The sequence below is a fragment of the Rhincodon typus genome, chromosome 8 (genome assembly GCF_021869965.1).
Source record: "Rhincodon typus isolate 14 chromosome 8, sRhiTyp1.1, whole genome shotgun sequence".
NCBI classification, from domain to species: Eukaryota; Metazoa; Chordata; class Chondrichthyes; order Orectolobiformes; family Rhincodontidae; genus Rhincodon; species Rhincodon typus.
In genome coordinates this window covers 23,246,614-23,264,714 of record NC_063339.1, presented here as the reverse complement: position 1 = coordinate 23,264,714, position 18,101 = coordinate 23,246,614, and the positions used below count along the sequence as shown (strand labels likewise).

General features: G+C 41.7%; 1 protein-coding gene across 1 annotated transcript in view; it reads right to left on the bottom strand.

Moving 5' to 3' along the window:
• The window catches only part of asb2a.1 (ankyrin repeat and SOCS box containing 2a, tandem duplicate 1), a 40,197-nt gene extending 32,621 nt beyond the window's left edge, over nt 1–7,576 (bottom strand). The window contains exon 1 of the mRNA XM_048600364.1: nt 7,462–7,576. The gene's annotated coding sequence lies outside the window, so the exon portion shown is untranslated. The remainder of the gene's footprint in view (nt 1–7,461) is intronic.
• Between the last annotated feature and the right edge of the window lie 10,525 nt (nt 7,577–18,101).

The following is an 18,101-nucleotide window of genomic DNA, read 5'->3' as shown; positions in this document are numbered from 1 at the left end:
TACAGGAATTTGACCCAATGTTAGTAAGAGAATAGTGATACATTTGCAAGTTTAGGGGGTTCCTTTAACTCAATTGGTCAGATGACTCGTCTCTGATACAGTGGGATACCAACAGCGTGGCTTCAACTCCCACAGCACTTGAGGCTACTATAAAGGACTCACGTTCTCAACCTCTCCCCTTGCCAGAGGTGTGGTGACCCTGAGGTTAAACCACCACCAGTCATGTCCCTCTCTAATAAAAGAGCCACCCCATAATCTGGTAAGACTATGTTGACATTATATTTGCAAGTTAGGACAATGTGTGGCTTAGAGTTGATGCTTCTCCTCTGCATTGGCTGTCTTTATTCTAGTTGAGGTGCTGCAGGTATAGCAGGTACTGTTGAATGAGCCTTGGCCAGTTGCATCTTCTCCATTGCCACATACTTCACCCAGTCATTGGGAAAGCACAGACACTGAAACCACAACTTAATATATGTATTAGATATCCAATCACCATCGTCACCATTTTATCCATCATTGTAACCAAAGGGTAAGGAAGTTAACTGGCACAATATTCAGTACCAATTAAAAAGAGACAAGCAAATCCCAAATTAACTGTATGATGCAAGATATGGATTGTCATAAATAAACCTGACACAACCAATTTACTTTGAATTTGGATTAATTTCAAATTCTGTCTGCACTGTAATTCATGGAAATGTATCATTTGGAGAGTAGAGGCACAGCTTAATTGAAAAAAAATATACTGCGTATGACAGGAAGCAATTTATGACTTAGATTCTTGCTATCCAGAAGTCTGACAGTACATGCTTGCTTTTTATTAGCCTATGGTACACAGCTACAGTAGCATACATTGGGTATCAAGGCCAATTTGGTAGAATTGCCTTTTCACTCTTAGTTATTAAACCACAACTGAAGAAGCTCCTGTAACATTATCTCACTTCATCCCTTGCAATGTTAACTCTGGCATCCATTAAGGATCAATCCTTGATACCTTCCTATTTCTTATATGGATATTGCCCCTCAGCAACATCATTTGAACCAAAAAAAAATGAGGTTACACATGTATTAGCATGATACCAAACCTATCTCAGTGCCACCTCTCAGGAGCCCTTTGTTGTACCTATGTTGTCAGACTGCTTGTCCATCCTCTCGTCCTTTATAAGCTGCAGTTTCTGCCAATCACAGAAACAATTATGTTCATCCTTTGTAATAAACTCCATTTACTCCCTACAGATTCCATCCTTTGCCCTGCTCACTGTCTCCAGAAGAATCATACTACTAACATGTCAGTCTTCTACATGAATCCGAGCTGAGCCTCAGGCCCAAATTCTGTCCATTATAATGACCCCTGACTTTGACTCCAGTGACAATGTCCATATTCATCCTATCTTAGTTTATGTTCCTCTGAAGCCCAGCTCCATGAAGTTGTGATCTCTAAATTGAATTATCTCAATGTACATTTTGCCATCCTCCCATTTCTTGTCCTCTATAAACTTGAAATTATCCAAAGTTTTGCTACCTACAGCCTAACATTTATTAAGATCCACTTACTCATCATCCCTGTGCTTATTGACCTAAATTGACCCCTGGTCTACCAAGACTTTAATTTTAAAATACTCATCTCAGTGTTCACCAATGTTAATGCCCACATTCCCTACAATCTTTATAACTTCCTCTGTGCAAATCTCGAAGACACTCAATTTCTCCAGTTCTAGCCTTTTGTGGATCACCCATTCCCTTTACGTTACCATTGACAGCTGTGATTTCAAACCTTTGGCTTTAAGCTCTAGACTGACACCTTAAACCTCCATGTCTCTAAACCTTTAAGATCCTGCTTAAAATCTATCCACTTATCCAAGTTTTAAGTCACCTATCCTAATATCCCCTTTTATGTTTTTTTTGTTTGATTACAATCATGTAAACAATTCAAAATCACGATCATAATCAATCATGATCACAATTAAATCCACAATTTAAATGTAAATTTTTATTGTCAGCCACAATGTCTACTACTTTGTCAGAATCCAGAGAGCATAGCACCATTGGAAACTACTTCACATCATTTTCCTGTAAGGAGATTGTCTATGTGCATCTGCTTATTATACCGTTCATATTAGAAAGCAGGCAGAATGCAGACACTGTTTCATAAGAAAGAGATAAGTTTTTGTTGCACTAGGAAATTGGGAAATTGAATAAAACAAAATAAGGAACTTGTTCATAATGGTAAAAACAGTTTGTATATTTAATTGTTTTACAATGAGTGCTTAAGGGCTAATTTAGCACTGCACCAATTTCAAAAGATACCAATCAATGATGAAAAACATCTTGGTACTAGGAGATATGGGTAATGAGAGGATATTTAATATAGCCTCATGATTAAGAAATCATTTTTTTGCAGTGACATAATTAATCATATGTTTAAGAGGAAATGAGGTCAATATACTGTGGCATGTTTATCACTTTGTAACAGTACATAATTTATGGGATGCCACAGTCCTCTGGATAAACTTACTCTGTTTATGTGTTCAAAATTAACCTCAGCAACAATGTGAAGTGCTATTATTGGCAACAGTTCCAAAAGGACATTGATCCCTGTCATTTACTCTGAAACTCTATTTAGAGTGGCAAATATATGAATACCAGGGTTACTTACTCCTTTGATACTGTACATCCTTCATCATTTAAACAGCTAACTGCACATTTTCCTGGCCATGGCATGCTTTTGATATTGATCTTGACAAATAGCAAAAATCAAAGAAATACTCTGAACTTTCAAAGAATCAAAGATGAACTAACATTTTAAGACTGTGATAAAGTTTGACAGGGTTGATGCTAAAAAGCTCTTTCCCATGGCTGAAATGTTTAGGACTAGGGGACATTGTTTTAGAATATTGGGTTGGCCATATAGAACTGATTCGTAGACTCAGACCTGAGATGAGAAGTAATCTCAGCACTTAGATGGTTGTGAATGCTTGGAGGTCACTACCTCAGAATGTTGTGGATGCTCAGTTAAGATGAGTTTGGTAAGATTCCTTGGACTCTAAGTGAATCAAAAGATATGGAGATTCGACAGAAAGAGAACTTGACATAGAGAATAAACCAGAATCTTATCTAATGACACAAAAGGTGTGTAGAGCCTTTTATTTAATTTCTCATGCTCTTACATTCAGATAACTTATCAAATAGAAAAAAAAAACATAAAATTTTAGAAGAGTTCAAGGAACTCAAAATTTGTAAAGAAAGAACTTTATTCATATTCCTCATATTCTTATCATAAAGCATAGCCAAATATTACTCAAGTGTATTCACTCTTGTTATGTAGGCAAACAGAGCTGTCAATTTGTGCACAAAGTCCCATAGGTGATGTAATTAACCAATTAATATCTTTTTGGATGAAGGTCAAATTCCCATTTTTTTTAACTGGTATTATTAACTCTATTAAATATGTCCAAAGAAATAAAGCTAGCTTTCATTTAACATCTTATCTAAAAGTCATCACCTTCATTAATACAATATTCTGATACCATACCTAGGTCACTTTCTCAGATCTTGGAAAGAGACTAGAACCCAAGATCCTCTGATTCAATGTGAAACTGGTTGCAGCTCAGTCAAGCTGACAAGATAGTACCAATGTTTGGGATGGCATATTTTCATTTCTACTTGAAAGAAAGAGATGGACTACTTAATGCTAATATAAAATAGTGACAGGAGACAGATATTTTTGGTCATCATGAATTGGTGATGGATATATTTTATGTTTAAAAATACTGAATTGATGATGACAATGTAATATCCTATTTCTCAATGAACTAATATGCATATTTTGACTGTGGCTTGCCTCTTAGTAGACAGTGAATCTACTGTAAACAGTAATGGCCATTTCATGTTATCATTATGTGTACCATCTCTAAATTAACTTTAACAAGGAAAACTTAATGTATTTTTGCTCAAATATTACATAAGTTTAACTAGATCCTAATATGATACCCTATTTTAATGTAAATTGAAAGAGATTTGTATAACTTTAGATAACATTGTTTGCACTTTCTACTTTACCTTCAAATGCTTTTCTGTGTCACAGTTTATTGGGGGGCAATGATGAGACTATAGACCATGAAGCCATAAGACATTGGAGCAGAAGTAGGCCTTTTGACCCACCACATCTTTTCCACAATTGAATAAGATTGTGGCTGATCTAGTAATCTTTACCTTCACTTTCCTGTCTTTTCCTCATAACCTTTGATTGTCTTACTGATTAAAAATCTATCTCAATTTTGAATATTCTTAATGACCCACCCTCAACAGCTCTCCGTAGTAAATGGTTATGGATGTTCCTATCCTTGGAGAGAACATATTCTATGGGTGGCACAGTCACTCAGTGGTTAGCCCTGCTGTCTCACAGCGACAGGGACCCAGGGTTTGATTCCAGCCTTGGATGACTATATGTGTGGAGTTTGCACATTCTCCACATGTCTGCGTGGGTTTCCTCTGGTTTCCTCCCACAGTCCAAAGATGTGCAGGTTGGGTGGATTGGCCATGATAAATTGCCTGGTAGTATCTAGAGATGTGCAGGCAAGGTGGATTAGCCATGAGAAATGAGAGCTTGGGGGGTGGGCCTGGGTGTGATACTCTTTGTAGGATTGGTGTGGGCTCAATGGGCTGAATGGCCTGCTTCCACACTGTAGGGAGTCAATGATTCCCCATCTCTATCTTAAATAGGTGCCACCTGACTCTGAGATGTTGCTCTCTGGTCCTAAACTCTCGCGCAAGGAGAAACATCCTCTCCACATATACCGTGTCAAGTCCTGAAGAATCTAATATGTTTCAATGAAGTTGCCTCTCATTCTTCTGAACTCCAAAGTTTACAGGCCCAACCTACTCAATATCTCCTCATAGGAAAATCTCTCCAACTAGTGAACTTTCTTCTGAATTTCATCCAATCTTTCCTTAGATAAGGGGGTGAAAACTGTTCACAGTATTCTAGTACTCAGAGTAGGCCCCAGTAAGAACAGGAATTTACAGGGCCCATTCATGTATTTAAAAGCTATACTGTGGGTTATTAATAGATCTCTCACAGATGGAACCTTGCAACCACTGGGAGTGAGGAAGGACCTAATTCTGGGATTCAAGGCTCAGACTCTTGAAAGAAGTCAGTCTTGAATTTGTTCATGCTTGAACAAATCTGCAATGTTATGTTAACAGATAATATTTACTGCCTACTTCAGCTCCAATGTCTTATGGCTTCATGGTCTATAGTCTCATCATTGCCTCCCAATAAACTGTGACACAGAAAAGCATTTGAAGGTAAAGTAGAAAGTTAAAACCATGTGAGCATGCAAGACATTTTGCATGTTTTGAAATGCAGCACATACAGTTATAGTTTTTAATTCTCTGAACAGATGGACTCTTTGGCTCTCATAGCGATGAAAGAAAGGAACTTTTGTTCCCAATTCATCAGAATTATGCAGAGATGAATAAACTTTAATTTCTCACAACCAAATGTGATCCATAAACTACATAAAACAGAAGCGTTATTTTGTCCTCAAGCTTGTTTAGATGTTCAATTTAGATGCCTCAATCCTGCAAAGTCATGGACTCAACAGCCCTGCCAACAAACCAGCTGTGCTCCTGGGAGGAATTCCTAAATTGTCAGCAGCTGGTTGGTTCAAAGTTAACACGTGGGCTATCAGATTTAGAGTGGAAGGAGGAATTGAGGGAATGAACGAGAGACCAAGCTCTTTCACCAATCACAGAACATGGGCGGATGTTCTGAGACTCTTATAGAGAGAGATATTCTTGCAACGAATGAAACAGGAATTCTGTCTTTCAGGCTAAACGTGAAAACTAGTGATGGATCCATTTTTGTTTTGTTGGTAGAACACCAGGGATTGTTCTTTGTGAATTTAATTAAAAGAAATATCTGGTGTATAACGGTATGCAAAGGAAATGCTGGAGCAAATTACAATAGATGCTGGAATCTGTACTGAAAACAAAAAATGCTGGAAATCACAGCGGGTCAGGCAGCATCGGTGCAGAGAGACCAAGCTAACGTTTCGAGTCTAGATGACTCTTCATCAGTGCTCTCAAAAATGAACTTGTGAATTTTTCCCAGGGCATTTCCGAGGTACTAAATAAGTAAATAAAACAAAGAGCTGCGAACGCTGGAGATCTGGAACAAAATCAGAATTTGCAGGAATGGGGTCACTGGACTGGAAAAGTTGAGTCCTTTTCTCTCCCCATGGATGCTACCAGACCTGCTGAGTTTCTTCAGCAATTCGTTTTTGTTTGTACCAAAGATGTACTTTGTGTCTGTCTGATCAAAGAGAAAAGGGCGGTACCGACGTTGCTGTGATGAGAGAGACATTGAGAAAATGAGCAGGATCGAAATAAAGCGGGAATTTAATGGTTGCCAGTGATTGAAATAGAAAAATCAGCAGTTCAGATGTATCTGAGGTTGCTGAGGGAAGCGAAGGGAAGACACGAAGGGTCTGGTCACAATCTTCTGATCCCTTTACATATAGTGCCAGACAAGGGAAAGATTGTAAAATGTTACACCCCAATCCAAAATGGGGAGAAGGATAAACCCGGTGACTGGAGCCCAATCAGAAACACACACAAACACACAGAGATCGCTTCTAAACATAAGCCTCAACTAGCAGCTTTTCCTGAAGTAGTTTATGGAGTTTGTACAGTTCATCTTGCTTCAGGTTTCAAACTGCTGACGATGTTTGCATTGCGCAACAGGAACGCAGAGGGTAAACAAGTTTGTCGAACTCCCCAGAAAGCTGTTATAAACAATATGTTAATACTGACTGAGTGCTCGATACTGGCAATAATGTTGGTCAGAGGTCACACGACACCAGACTATAGTCAAACAGGTTTATTTGAAATCACAAGCTTGTGATTTCAAATAAATCTGTTGGACTATAACCTGGTATCCTGTGACCTCTGACTTTGTCCACCCCAGTCCAACACCGACATCTCCATATCAATATTACAGCATATATTAGAGCAGAATGCATACGGCAGCATCCGAACACACATACACATAAATGCCTAGAATTTAACTGGAATATCCTTTGAGCCCCCCTGGAGTTCCAAACTGTCGAGCTTGGCCTCTGACCCCTGCGTGTATATCCATGTAGGCACTGAGATATGTGCAGCTTTCTGAACCGTGTGAGAGTACAAGCTTCCTCGTCTCAGAGATGTAAGAAACCTGGTACTTTCACCGTACATTTGTGGATGTTATCTGCACTGTCACACTAGTCGGCTCAAATGATTATTTTCGCAGATGGAATTGGTGTGGGCCATCTCGATGGAATTAAGGCATCTTGTTTTAGTGAACAATGCATAAGCCGAGATTTTAAGCAGCCTTGTTATTTTTCTTTGCATTTTTTCTGAGACTCTTTGCCGTTTCTGTTTGCAAAGGCAGCGCACACGGTTGCAATGGTAAATTACCGTTTATCCTGTCGCGGGGCTTCTTTGCAATCCACAGTTTAACGTCCTTGTTTGATCTTTTAGTTTAAAGCCTATCCGGAGACGTTCCTTGAGCTTTTTCAGCAGTCCCGATTCCCTCCAGTCTAGTCCGCCTCCTCTCTGCCTGCCCTTTATGCAAGAATAGAGGGCATTGAAGTAGCTCTATTTTTGTATCAGTGCATGACCAATCATAACAGATGAACTATGGTAGTGTATCAACCAGCTGGAGTGTGACTGGAAAGTATATTTAACTGTGCTGAACTATCCTCATCGTTCTCGACTTGTCTACTGCTCGTGACATGCTTCAAAACACCATAGGGCTCCAGTGCTGCTTCTCTGTTGCTTACTTAGATGCTTCTATTTCCACCCATGGCAATCAGAGAATCTCCCAAATTGTTGCTGTTCCTGTTGTCAAACTCTTACCAGTGAACACCCTCCCAAGGATCAATATTTGGCTCCTGTTGTTCATCAATATGTAGCCCTGTGGCAACATCATCCAAATATGTCCTGTCCCCGCATTCTGCCTTTCCTAAATATTAAGGAGTTTGAAGCCATTGTTTTCAGTCCCCACTACACAGTCTGTTCACAAGCTACTGACTCCAGCTCTCTGCTTGCTGACAGTCTGAGTCTAAGCTGGTTTGTTCTTAAACATGCTTGACCCCCACATTAGCTTCTGAGCACATATTTCCACCATCGCAAGACCACTTATTTCCACTTCTGTAAAATTGCCCAACTTTGCTGCTGTTTCAGCTCAGCTGCTGCTGAAACCTTCATTCACACCTTGGCTACCTCCAGACTTGCCAACTAAAATGTCCCCCTGGTTAGTCTCCCACTCCTACCTTCCAGAAAATTGGGGTCAGCCAAAATTTGCTGCCTATGTCCTAACTCGCACCAAGTCCCATTTACCACATTGCTGCTGTACTCAGTGGCCTACATTGACTCCTGCACAAGCCATGACTTGATTTTAAAATCATTACACATAAATTCAAATCCCTCCATGACCTTGACTCTCTAGATATCTGAAATCTCAGCCAGACAACATTTCAAAATACCGGCACCCATCTAATTCTAGCCTCTTAAACATGCACACTCTTAATTCCTCCATCATTGGTGACTGTGTCTTTATTTGCCTGGGTGTTCAGCTCTGGAAATTCCTTCCTGGCACCTCTCCATGTGACCTACCTTTTCTCCTTTAAGGTAATGATAGAGTCATAGAATCATACAACACGGAAACAGACCCTTCAGTCCAACCAGTCTATACCAAACATAATCTCGAACTAAACTAGTCCCACCTGCCTGCTCCTGCCCCTTATCCCTCCCAACCTTTCCTTTTCATGTACTTACAACTAAATGTTATAATTGTGCCCACATCCACCACTTCTTCACTCCACATGTGAAGCACCCTCTGTGTAAATAAATTGCCCCTCATGTCTTTTTTAAATCTCTATTCTCTCACCTTAAAAATGTGCTTTCCTGGTCTTGAAATCCCTCATCCTAAGGTAAAGACAACTACCATTAACCCTATCTATACCCCTCATGATTTTATAAACGTCATTTCTCAACATTCTATGCTCCAGTGATAAAAGTTCCAGCCTATCCAGTCTTTCTTTAGAACTCAAACCTTCCATACCCAGCAAGTAAATCTCTTCTGAACCCTCTGCAGCTTAATAATATCCTTCCTATAACTGAGTGACCAAAACTGGATACAGTACTCCAGAAGAGGCATTACCAAAATCCTATACAACCTCAACGTGATTTTCCCAACTCCTTCACTCAAAGGTCTGAGAATTGAAGGCAAGAGTGCTAAATGCCTTTTTAACGACCCTATCCATATGCGACGCAAATTTCAAAGAATTATGTACCTGAACCTCTAGATCCCTCTGTTCCACAACACTACCCAAGGCCCTACCATTAATTGTATAAATCCTACCCCTGTTTGTTGTACCAAAAGGCAGTACCTCACATTTATCCAGATTGAACTCCATCTGCCATTTTTCAGTCCATTGGCCCATTTGATCAAGATCCCTTTGTAATCTTAGAAAACTTTCTTCACTGTCTAATGTGCCACCAGTTTTGGTATCGTCCATAAATTTACTAACCACACCTTCGATATCTTCATCCAAATCCTTTATATAAATGACAAACAAAAGTCTTTCACCAAACATTTAGTCATCTGACCTAATTTGTCTTCATGACTCCATGACATGTTTCAATTTATAATGCTCTTGTGAAGCATCTTGGGATATTTTATTACATTTAAAGGTATTATATAATTTATTGCTGTTAATGCATCAACTATTCAATGGGGTTGAAATACTTACTCATGCCTTAGCTACCTCTAGACTTGACTATTTAAATATTTTCCTGATAAGCTCCCACCTTTCGCTCTCCATCAAAACTTTGCTCACACCAAGTCTCATTCACCAACTGTATTCATCTCAATTAGCTCCCAGTCTGTCAAAATCTTAATTTTAAAGATCACCTGCTTGTTTTCAAATATGTCCAGGGACCCATCCTTCCTGTATCTATAACCTCCTCCAGCTTTATAATCCTTTGAAATCTGAGCTATCTTGAAAATATGACCTTTCATGTATCTTTGATTTTCAATATTTCTCAGGAGACCATACTTTCTGCTGCAGAGATAGTACGAACTGCAAATGCTGGAGAATCTGAGATAATAAGGTGTAGAGCTGGATGAACACAGCAGGCCAAGCAGCATCAGAGGAGCAGGAAAGCTGACGTTTCCGGTCTAGACCCTTCTTCATCCAGCTCTACACCTTGATATCTCATACTTTCTGCTGCCTTGGCTTTAAGCTTTGGATTTTCTGCCCTTGTATATGTGGCAGACATGCATATATTGGTAATGTTCTCATACTCTGAGTTAGAAGGTTTAAGTCTACTACAGAAAATTGAGTACAAAAATGGAAGTTGTCTCGCCGGTACAGTACTGAGGGAATATTGCACTGTCAGAGGTGCCATGTTTCAAATGTTCTCTGCCACATCAGGTGGACATAAAGCATTTCATAATACTGTTTCATTGAAATTTATCCAGAGTGTCTGGTCAATTCTTATCACTAAATTAACATAAGAAAAATAGATTAATTGGTCATTTTCACATTGCTATTTACAGGAGCTTGCTGTGCAATCTGGCTGCTGAATTTCCCATATTACAATCCTGTCTAGACTTCAAAAGTGCTTCATTGATTGCAAAGTGCTTCAGGATATCATGAGATTGTGCAGATGCCATACAAATGCAATTATTTATTTTCTTCCTTCTGCCTCTCAAGTTTTCTCCTCTCTTTTAACATCCTCATTAAACTTATTTGTCCAAGGTTTTAATCACTTGTTCTAATGTCATCTCATTTAGTTTTTGTGTCAAATTCTGTCTGATTACCCTCCAGTAATGAGTCCTGAGACAGTTTACTACACTAAATTGTTATTGTTCTTTGCACATTTACATTAAGAATTATAATTCTGACAGTTTACTCTTCAAAATAAATTATCTTTCTCAAGGATAATATCTTCATTTGATGAGATTTCCCTTATTTTACTTACATCATACTCTACTTTGGGTTTCAATTGATGGTCATGACTATTTTAGTTACTTTAATTTAAGAGCAAAGGTCAAGTTTTATGATTAAGAATGGTCTCCTACTACATTTCTTGACAAGCTGTTGAATGCAACGTGCAGGATTTTAGGAAGCCTGTGAATATATAAATTTTAGGTTAAAAGTTTTTGTCCACAGGCTTTATCTGACGCAATATATTTATCTGTTAAGTGCCTGATTGCTTCTAGGCTGAGCAATGGGATTCTAAATTTAGAGCACAGACTACACTACATGATTCATGGCTTCAGTATTTTGCGAATTATTGATAACTTTCCAAGAGTAGACATGAATTCAAGAAACACCTCTGAATATCACCAGGGGAAATGTTGTACAAAACACCATTTTCAGATGACTAAGGGTGCTACCTTTGCAATCATGCCAAGGTTTCCATCTGGCAGGGATGCAAAAGTGAGGGAATATCAACATTGTTAGTTTCTGATCTGACTCCAGAGAGAAGACATGTGAGATTCTCTGCTGGAGGCTCTGGTAAAGCATGTGGGACAAAACTGGCTGACCTAAGTACAAATTCAGTCTGTCATCAAACCAAGTTTAAAATTTAAGCAAACTTGCTACTCCAGTGAGATCAAATGTTAATACCCGCTCAGAAATATGCAGATCTACCTGGATGGTGTAAAGTGGGCACTGCAAAGTTGGAAATCATCACGACAGCCACCAGTCTCAAATTGGCAGTTACACTCTAAACAAAAATTTTAATCTAATACAGTACTACTAATATTCGGTCGTGGCTTGTCATTGTCAGGTTCCAGGATAGTGACACTCTAGTAACTGGTTGTGATTTGATATTACAATTACTTGAAGCTTTGACATCTGTTTATGTTTTGTTATGGTCCATCCTCAACAAACTGGAACTGCCTGAGAATTGACTTGTTAATAGCTGTGATTTATTGTTTTTCCCCAGAAAGATTACACTATGGTAAATGATTTTGAATTATAAAGCATGCATTATGAGCTTGGCCACCTGTTAAACTGTTCTTCTAATTTTCATTTCCATCGAGGACAATTGTTCAACTGGTGTACAAACCATTAAAATATTGCTTTTTACACTGTCATTTAAAGTCAACAAGGATTCATTCAACAATGGTTCCTACTTAATTTTACTCCAGTTGCAATGTTCCCAATTTTCTGCTACTCTTCCTCCTTTATCTTTTAGAAGAACCCCAATCAAGAAACAACTGAAATGTCAGAAGCTCTTAAAGTTAACAACTGATAGTAGCAGTTTCAAATCCTTTATGATTGGAAAACTAACAAACTATAAGAAGATCTGTTTAAATAATGTTTGAAATGGCTGGGTCAGGAATTCAGTGATATATAATTAAAGGACAACATTGAGGTAAAAGGGAATTTATCAACATAAAGAGAAAAGTCAAAGCCGAAGAGCAATATGATGATTTGCTAAAAGATAAGCAGAGTGTGATAAAAAGGACAAAGAGTTTAAGTCTAACAGTGCTTAAGTGAACAGGGAAAAAAATCAAGTAAATATGGTAAAAAGTTAAACTTAAGTGTGAGTTTTTAAGAAGTCTCATTGGACTTGAAATGTTAACTGTGTTTCTCTCTCCACAGATGCTATCAGGTCTGCTGAGTTTCTCCAATACTTTAGAGTTACAGTCATACAGCACAGAAGAGGCCCCTCAACCTATAAAGTCTGTACCAATACAGTGTGGAGCTGGAAGAACACAGCAGGTCTAGCAGCATCAGAGGAATTGAAAAGTCAATGTTTCAGGTCGGGACCCTTCATCAGAGTCCTGCTCCACACTGTATTGATTCTGACTCCAGCATCTGCAACAAGGTGCAGAGCTGGATGAACACAGCAGGCCAAGCAGCATCATAGGAGCAGGAAGGCTGACGTTTCAGGCCTAGACCCTTCATCAGAAATGGGGGAGGGGAAGGGGGTTCTGAAATAAATAGGGAGAGAGGGGGAGGCTGATAGAAGATGGATAGAGGAGAAGATAGGTGGAGAGGAAACAGACAGGTCAAAGAGGCGGGATTGGGGCCAGTAAAGGTGAGTGTAGGTGGGGAGTTAGGGAGGAGATAGGTCAGTCCAGGGAGGATGGACAGGTCGGGGGGGGGGGCGGGATGAGGTTAGTAGGTAGGAGATGGGGGTGTGGCTTGAGGTGGGAGGAGGGGATATGTGGGAGGAAGAACAGGTTAGGGAGGCGGGGATGAGCTGGGCTGGTTTTGGGATGCAGTAGGGGGAGGGGAGATTTTGAAGCTTGTGAAATCCACATTGATACCATTGGGCTGCAGGGTTCCCAAGCGGAATATGAGTTGCTGTACCTGCAACCTTCGGGTGGCATCGTTGTGGCATTGCAGGAGGCCCAGGATAGACATGTTGTCTGAGGAATGGGAGGGGGAGTTGAAATGGTTCGCGACTGGGAGGTGCAGTTGTTTATTGCGAACCAAGCGTAGGTGTTCTGCAAAGCGGTCCCCAAGCCTCCGCTTGGTTTCCCCAATGTAGAGGAGGCCACAACGGGTACAGTGGATGCAGTATACCACATTAGCAGATGTGCAGGTGAACATCTGCTTGATGTGGAAAGTCTCCTTGGGGCCTGGGATGGGGGTGAGGGAGGAAGTGTGGGGGCATGTGTAGCACTTCCTGCGGTTGCAGGGAAAAGTGCCGGGTGTGGTGGGGCTGCAGGGGAGCGTGGAGTGGACAAGGGAGTCACAGAGAGAGTGGTCCCTCCGGAAAGCAGATAAGGGTGGGGAGGGAAAAATGTCATTGGTGGTGGGGTCGGATTGCAGATGGCAGAAGTGTCGGAGGATGATGCGTTGGATCCAGAGTTTGGTGGGGTGGTACGTGAGGATGAGGGGGATTCTTTTTTGGTTGTTATTGCGGGGACGGGGTGTGAGGGATGAGTTGCGGGAAATGCGGAAGATACGGTCGAGGGCGTTCTCAACCACTGAGGGGGGTAGTTGTGGTCCTTGAAAAACGAAGACATCTGAGGTGTATGGGAGTGGAATGCCTCATCCTGGGATCAGATGCGGCGGAGGCGAAGGAATTGGGAATAGGGGATGGCATTTTTGCAGGAAGGTGGGTGGGAGGAGGTGTATTCTAGGTAGCTGTGGGAGTCAGTGGGCTTGAAATGGATATCGGTTTCTAGGTGGTTGCCCGAGATGGAGGCAGAGAGGTCCAGGAACATGAGAGAGGTGTTAGAGATGGTCCAGATGAACTTAAGGTTGGGGTGGAAGGTGTTGGTGAAGTGGATGAACTGTTCGAGCTCCACATGGGAGCACGAGGCGGCGCCGATACAGTCATCAATGTAACGGAGGAAGAGGTGGGGTTTAGGGCCAGTGTAGGTACGGAAGAGGGATTGTTCCACATAACAAGTGGAGGCTTGGGGACCGCTTTGCAGAACACCTACGCTCGGTTCGCAATAAACAACTGCACCTCCCAGTTGCGAACCATTTCAACTCCCCTTCATACGACGTCTATCCTGGGCCTCCTGCAGTGCCACAACGATGCCACCCGAAGGTTGCAGGAACAGCAACTCATATTCTGCTTGGGAACCCTGCAGCCCAATGGTATCAATGTGGATTTCACAAGCTTCAAAATCTCCCCTCCCTCTACCGCATCCCAAAACCAGCCCAGCTCGTCCCTGCCTCCCTAACCTGTTCTTCCTCCCACATATCCCCTCCTCCCACCTCAAGCCGCAACCCCATTTCCTACCTACTAACCTCATCCCGCCCCCTTGACCTGTCCGTCCTCCCTGGACTGACCTATCTCCTCCCTACCTCCCCACCTACACTCACCTTTACTGGCTCCATCCCCGCCTCTTTGACCTGTCTGTTTCCTCTCCACCTATCTTCTCCTCTATCCATCTTCTATCCACCTCCCCCCTCTCTCCCTATTTATTTCAGAACCCCCTTCCCCTCCCCCATTTCTGATGAAGGGTCTAGGCCTGAAACGTCAGCCTTCCTGCTCCTATGATGCTGCTTGGCCTGCTGTGTTCATCCAGTTCTGCACCTTGTTGTCTCAGATTTTCCAGCATCTGCAGTTCCTACTATCTCCCAGCATCTGCAATTCTAGCCATCTCCAAAAGTCTGTACCATGCTATCTACACTAATCCCACTTTCCAGCACTTGGCCCAGAGTCTTGAATGTTATAATGTTTCAAGTGCTCTTCCTTGTACCTTTTAAAGGTTGTGAGGTTTTCTGCCTCTGTTACCCTCCCAAGTAATGCGTTCCAGATTCCCATCACCCCCTGGGTGAAAATATTTTCCTCAAATCTCCTCTAAACCTCCTGCCCTTCACCTTAAAATTGTGCTCCTTCGTTATTGACCCTTCAAATAAAGAGAACAGCTACTTCCTCTCCAAATTGTCTATGCCCATTGTAATCATGTACACTTCAATAAAGTCCCTCCTCACAGCCTTCTTTGCTCTAAAGAATACAACCTAGGCCTTTCCAGTCTCACTTCATAGTTAAACATCCTGGTGAATCTCCTCTGTATCCCCTCCGTTGCAATTTCCTGCAGTGTGGCAACCAGAACTGCACACAATGCTCCAGCTGTGGCTTAAACAAAGTTTTGTGCAGCTCCAATATAATCTCACTGTTAATCTGTGCCACAAGTGATAAAGCCAAATGTCTCATATGCCTCCTAAACCACCCTATTAATCTGCCCTGCTGTCTTCAGGGACCTGTGGACAAGTGGACCAGCATCCCAAGATCCCTCTGTTCCTCTGAGCTTACTAGTGTCCTGCCATTCATTGAGTACTTCCTTGTCTAGTTATTTCTTCCAAAATGCATTTTCAGGGCTAAATCCTATCTGCCACTGATCTGTCCATCTGATCAACCTGTCTATATCTTCCTGCAACCTAAGACATTCTTCCTTACTACCTGGCCAATCTTTTTGTCATCTGCAAACTTATTAATCATCCCCCTGTACATTCTCATCTATTTCATTTATATATATCATGAACAATATGGGACCCAGCACTGATACCTGTGGTATGCCATTGGTCACCTGCCTCCAATCACCCTTCTACCACTGCCCTCTGTTTCCTACCACAAAGCCAATTTTGGATTCATCTTGCCAAGTTATCCTGGATCCCATGTGCTTTTACCTTCTTACCGTAAATGTTGTCCTCTAATTTTGATCCCTTTTCTTTGCATAATTTAGTTTTTCACTGATATTTGCTTTCAGACAGCAACAAACTTACTGCATGCACATCTCTCCTTTGTCATTTCTTTTCTTGCTTCATCACATTCCCTTTGACTTTAGAAGGCTAACTACTATGAGATAGTAGGAACTGCTGATGCTAGAGTCTGAGATAACAAGGTGTGGACCTGGATGAACACAGCAGGCCAGGCAGCATCAGAGGAGCAGGAAAGCTGATGTTTTGGGTCTGGACCCTTCTTCAGAAATGGGGGAGGGAAGGGGGCTCTGAAATATATAGAGAGAGGGGAGGCGGTGATAGAAGGTGGATAGTAGAGCAGATAGGTGGAGAGAAGACGGACCAGTCGAGGAGGCGGGGATGAAGCTAGTGAAGGTGAGTGTAGGTAGGGAGTTGGGATGGGGTTTGGTCAGTGAGGAGGGAGGGGCGGATAGGTGGGAGAGAAGACGGACAGATCAAGGAGGGGGGGATGAGAGGGGAGTGCTGGTCATGGGATGAGGTCGGGGGTGGAGAGATTTTGAAGCTCGTAAAGTCCACATTGAGACCATTGGGTTGTAGGGTTCCAAGGCGGAATGTGAGGCGCTGTTCCTCCAGTTTTCGGGTAGCATTGTTGTGACACTAGAGGAGGCCCAGGATGGACATGTCGTCCAGGGAGTGGGAGAGGGAGTTAAAGTGGTTCGCGACTGGGAGGTGTTGTTGTTTGTCGCGAACCGAACGTAGGTGCTCCACAAAGCAGTCTCGGTTACTAGCTTCATCCCCGCCTCCTTGAACTGTCCATCTTCTCTCCACCTATCTGCTCCACTATCCACCTTCTATCACTGCCTTCCCCTCTCTCTATTTATTTAGAGCCCCCTTCCCCTCCCCCATTTCCGAAGAAGGGTCCAGACCCAAAACGTCAGCTTTCCTGCTCCTCTGATGCTGCCTGACCTGCTGTGTTCCTCCAGCTCCATACCTTGTTAAGGCTAACTACTATGTTTCTCAATTCCTCCAATCTTCCATCCTATATATATCTTCCTTTTGTCCTCTTTCACCTCTCATTTGTTGAAAGCATTTTTAACTTTCCCCAGTTCTGATGAAAGGTCGCAGATCTGAAACATTAACTGTTTCTCTGTCCTTGGATGCTGCCACAACTTGCTGAGTGTTTCTAGCATTTTTTTAAATTTCAGGCTATTTTCGATTTCATCCTGTGTGATTATATAGAGTTAATCAATAATTTCATAACAAGGTATCATTTAGGAAAGAATGATTGTGATGTGATGAATTCAACATTGAGTTCAAGTGTGATCTGATCTAAAACTAGAGGATGTCTCTGCTAATGACAGAGATATGATAGGGGTCGCACAGTGGTTAGCATTGCTGTCTCACAGCGCTAGGGACCTGCATTCGATTCTAGCCTGGGGTGTGCACTGTCTATGTGGAGTTTCCATGTTCTCCCCATGTCGGCATGGATTTCTTCCAGGTGCTCCAGTTTCCTCCCACAGTCCAAAGATGTGCAGGTTAGGTGGGTTGGCTGTGCTAAATTTCCCAGTCGTGTCCAGGGATGTGCAGGCTAGGTGGATTAGCCGTGGTAAATACAAGGATAGAATGGGCATGGGTAGGATGGTTTTTGGAGGGTTGGTGCAGATTTGGTGGGCCGAAGGGCCTCTATTGGCACTGGAGGGATTCTATATGAGTTAGCAAGCTAGCTAAGATAGGTAGGGAAGTTATGTTGAAAGGCATGACAATGGGAAAATAATGATAAACATTTAAATAAATAATCATAACTCTCAAGTAATATATATTCTGTTAATAAAGAAAAACTCCATGTGAAATGCAATCCACCTGTGGCCAACTATAAAGGTCAAGGGTCGTGCTATAAAGCGGCTCATAGTATTTCCAAGAATT